Here is a 5,431-nt window from a genome sequence, read left to right on the forward strand (position 1 = left end):
CATTTGATCCCAAGTATGAAGTCCCAAACTACAGCTAGTGGTCCCGGTTCGATGGGTGAGATAGCAACAAGATCCTGTACCAATAATGATACAATAATTGTGAACCTGTTCCATGGCATCCAAGGGGGTGAGAATAAACAGATAACAAAAATGCATGCATGCTAATGCCCTAAGCTAAATGTCATGTAAAAATAAAAAGTGAAAAAAAAAAAGAAAAAAAAATCTTTTTGGAGTTCTATAAAAAAATTAATGCAAATTAAGGCTAAAATGCTATGAAACCTAACTTAGAATGCATGACAAAGCAAAAAGAAAAAAGGAATACCCCACCGCAAGCATAGAAATAAGCATTGTCGTCAATGCTTGGGGCAAGGCGAAAGTACCTAAACCGGGGGATCGGGAGGAGCATATGGGTATTGATTCTTGAGAGAGAAAGAATGCATAGAGAGAGGGAAAAAACTGGCGTGCTAATGAAAAAGAAGGATTGCATGTCACTTAAGTTATTTGGTCCAAAGTTAATGGAAGTGAAAGATGGTCAAAGCTGGTCAACGAATGAAGTACACGCGGACAAGGCATCGGGTACACACGGACCATTTCAATAAGCCACGCGGACGACCCCTTGAGTACACACGGACCGTGTGTGTATTGCTGAAACCTCTCAATTCTTCGACCTTAACCGAAATGAACATCGGGGCTTAAAATTCAACACTCTTTTACTGTAAGAAGGAAGAAGAAATGTGAAATGCAAAAAGGGTTTATCTAAAATCATTTATTCGGAATTAGAAAATATAAAAACACAAAGTTTTCCAAAAATGCCCTTCTTTAACGTCTTTGGCGAGACGTACTTCCCTCTCAATTTCAATATACTGGGGCATCCAAATGGATGACATCTAGGACATTTGCATTAAAACCTTCAGAGAAAGGTTTCAAACGATGCCCATTGACTTTGAAGATTTTCCCCGTGTTGACATTTTTTAATTCCCACACCGCCATTATGATTCTTTTCTTGTATTTGACTTTCTTTTTACAGGAGAACCATATCGGACTTAGACCTTTGATAATAGCAATCATCTAACCGTATTCTTTCTTGTACTTTTTTAGTAAGGTGACCAACTATTCACTCTTTGACATGGTGGTGGATTAGATGATCGGTTAGGCGTTTTCTTTCTTAGGATACATATCCTTTGAAGGGTCTGACAGATTTAGCATTTTCGGCTCTTGTGGTTGGTCTATCACTGGAGTTAGTTTCTCAATGGTAGTGGGTGGCTCAATCTCTCTTTCATTAACCCCTAACACTTCCTCTATAGTTTCATTGACAGCTTTCTGAATTTCTTCTTCCTCCTTGACAACTTCTTCCACTTCTACTTTTTCTTCCTCTTCTTCATATAACAATCTTGGGCCATCAAAACTTTTCTCATCTTTTAAAGGAATGACACTTGTGCTATGCCATGGGCTCTCTTAATATGTTGGTTTGTCTTGAGCTTCAATTATACTTATTGTTTGAGCAATTTGTGTTATCTGTTGCTCCAAACTTTTGAGGCTAGCTAGTGTTGTTTCCTGGAAATGTTGGTTAGAAGTGGCAATGATCTTCACAATCTCCTCTAAGGACATGCTTGGCGTTTCAGGTTGTTGAGGAAGGGGAGGATATGGTTGTTGGAATTGTGGAGTTGGTTGGTATTGGTCATTTCTCCAAGCTTCGTATAGGCTTTGGTATTGGTTGTATCCCCAAGCTGGGTTGTTGTCCCACCATTAATTATGTTGAGGTTGATCATAACTCCACTGGTTTGACCAATAGTAGCTTCCCTTTTCTTGTACTTCTTCCCATCTTCCTTGTGAATATGGACACATGTCGGAATGATGTCCATTTTGGGCGCAACAATCACAAATAAGAGGCATGGATTGCACACTTTGGTCACTTTCAATCATCATAACTAATTGAGCTAGCTCAAAAAGTTTATATTCAATGCAAGGAGTGTTCATTTCCGAACCATACTTTTTTTTTCAATTTTTTTGAGTTTTAAACTAGGGTACCTACACAATGAGATCTAGGCATAGATAAACAAATTGATTAAATATAAACCAATCACCGGCAACAGCACCAAAATATGGTGGTTGTCGAGGCCAACTAAATAAATACCCTAAATATTACACACTAAAATAGTGTATAGTGGTAAAGGGATCGTATCCACAGAGACTGGTTCAATTTTATAACTCTATGATAATCTTGTTGTACAAACACTTGTAAAACTAAAATAAAATACAATTGGGGGATTTTGATCTTTTGAGAAGTTTAAAAGAAAACTAGAATTACACTAAGATTTAAAAACACAATTCAACAAAAGAAAAGTTTGATGTAAAATCAATAAGAGAAAGATGGTTGACTTTGGACTTTCATCACTTGAGCATTTGGTTAAATAATCATGAGAATACCTAGGTGCAATACTTGTGTTTATAATCTAACTTGGCTATATCAATTTATAAGCATAACTTGCCTCAACACTTCTTTTGTATTAAAATGACTAGAGAAGCTCAAGCACATTTCCTAAATCAAAGTCACAAAACTACTGAAGCATGTAATTTTGTGAAAATTAATTAGCATTGGGTTTTAAGAGTCACCAAATCCAAAGAGTAATCTATTGCTTTCATTACCACTATGGAGAAAATATTTTCTTGGTCTAAATGAAATGAAAACAAACATTTAAACTAATTGTTGCTTGTTAGATTGAAGACCCATTACTTAGCCAAGAATTTAACCAACAAAAATAACATTCACATATTAATATTCATGACTAGATATATATAAACATGAAGGAAGTTTTCATAGAAAATATAATCATAGATATTCAACACAAGTTCATGGAGTTCTTCAAAATAACCAAACCATTCAAGAAATTACATCAAGTGAACCAAAAGAAGTTTAGCCTAGCATGGCTAAACTCAAGAAACTAAAATAAAAATAGATAGTACCAAACATGTAGAAAGATTTAAGAGTCAAAAGATGATGTTCTTCATAATGTTCTTGGTGTTCTTCTAGCTCCAAACTCCAGAGAAAAGTCAAAAAAATCGGATATAAAGTTCTACCAAAAGTGAACCACCAACCATCCCAAAATAGAGGCAAAAGCACAAAACCCGGTTTCTTCACTGCATGTTGCACGCGAACGACTAGCGAGTACATGCGGACCATTTATAGGACACGCGGACAAGTTCTGGAGCACATGCGGACCGCGTGAATTCTGCTGAGTGGGCAATTTGGCCGATTTTATTGGAACACCAACCCAATCTTGTCATTAATGTTTTAGCCCATATGCACAAACTCTTGAGAGCCCAATTATACCTTACCAACCCTTAAAGTCCATTACTTAACCAATAAATTGACTAACAAAAATATATGTTCACTCATCCAAGCTCATAATCAAAGATAAACAAACATGACAAGAAGTTTAACTAGAGAACATTTCCATAAACATCAAACAAAAGGTAATAAGAGTCTTCAAAACAACCAATCATCCATGGCATTAAACCCTAATCAAGCAAGTGAAAATCTAGCCAAGCATGGCCAAAATAAAGGAAACACAAGAAAGTTTAGGTACCAAATATTGTTCTAGGTGCAAGATGGAAAGAAAATAACACCAATCTTCAATTCTTCAACTTCTTCTCCAATGTTCTTGAGAGAAAAATAGTGGCTTTTCTCCAAGTGTTCCTCACGAAAAATGCCCCAAAACTCCAGCAAATAAGGATCATTTCCGGATTCAAAAAGTTGCACAAAAGCTACCCACCAACTTTCCACAAATAGAGTCAATAAGTCAAAATCCAGGATCCATTCAGCACAATTCACGTGGATTGCGTATGGGTCTACGCGGACCATGTGGGTCTCGCTGATTGTGGGACTTGGGCCATTTAAAATACAATCTAGCCCAATCTTCTCATTCCCATTTCAGCCCACATGCATAACTCTTGAGAGCCTAATTGGGCCATTCCAAAGCCTCCAATGATTGGTCCAATGCTGCTTCAATCTTCCATAACTCGAGTTTGTGTCGCCTCATTGTCGTTCTCGCTTGAAAATTAAGTCCAACTTGATTTCTTGTTTATGCTAACACCAAGCTCAATCGTACCACTTCAAGTCCACAAGCAAACCGCAAGCCTCCAAATGTCCCACACTCCATCCATATCTCCAATAACAATTATTCTTCAAAAAATCTTGCAAATAAGCTCAAAAAAATGGAAAGCACTCGGTAAAGGAGAAAAATAATAAAAAGAGAAAATATGCATGAAGATTAACTAAAATGTGAAGATTTTTACTAAAAAATAAACTATGAAAAGAAGTAAATAAAATTAACAATTAAACTGTCAGACTAATCTTGGACTGACAGTGTGTGGCAAAGGATAACTTGGTGTTAATCATGAGATCAATGGAGCATGTGATGTTAACTGACACATTTATTAGGTGATCTGTAACATTGGGTGTACCAAGCTAGTTTGCATGGTTATTCACACCTTGTTTGTGATCCTCGGCATCCCAGTCACAAACTTGAAGGGCACAATTGAGATTTAAACATGCCATTGAAAAGTTCAATGAATCTCAAAGGATCTAGGAATTTCAATCCGATTAAATCCTAATAATCTATTTCGTTTTTCATGGTGGAAACTAGTAAATCGTCATTTACCTACCTTCAAATATTTTACAATTGGATTACGACAACCCTTTTCACAATTGTAGAATATTGTGTTGGGTCCTAGCCTTAATATTTCATTTAGGTGTAATATTAAGGACTATCATCTAACCTAAACTTTGTTCTTCTTCTTTTTTAGATGTCTATCCCAAACGATGCTTCCAACCCGATCCCTTCAGACTTGTTCACCCTCATGAACCTATGTGGGAGGGTCATTTTTGATGGCTCGAACTTTAATGATTGGATTCGAAACATTCGAATGGATATTCGCTATGTGGACAAATAATATGTCCTAGATAAAATGCTTAAGGAGATCGATGTAACCATTGCTACTCCTGAATAAATCGCTGAACATACTACTCATGAGAGGGATGCGACAAAGGTGTCGAGTCTAATGATTGCTACCATGAGTACTAAGCTGCAGAAGTCCTATGAGGACTACTATCCTTTTGAAATGTATCAAGGCTTGATGGCAAGATACCATCAAAGTGCTCGGCAGGATAGTTATGAGATCATTGCCTCCATGATCACAACCAAAATGAAGGATCACAACCTACTTGCAAAAGACGCAAATATTTGTGGACTGCTTGCTTAAATTGAATGTCAGTCTTGATGACGAGTTGGCCATAGATATAATTCTACACTCTCTTGCTTCTTGTTATGATCAGTTTCGTATTACCTATCATATAAACAAGGATGAGGTCATTCTTGGCAAGCTTCAAGGCCTTTTAAGGACTGTAGAAAGCAACCTGAAAGGCAAGTCG

The sequence above is a fragment of the Lactuca serriola genome, chromosome 8, assembly GCF_051521515.1.
Source record: "Lactuca serriola cultivar US96UC23 chromosome 8, Lser_US96UC23_V15, whole genome shotgun sequence".
Classification (NCBI taxonomy): Eukaryota; Viridiplantae; Streptophyta; class Magnoliopsida; order Asterales; family Asteraceae; genus Lactuca; species Lactuca serriola.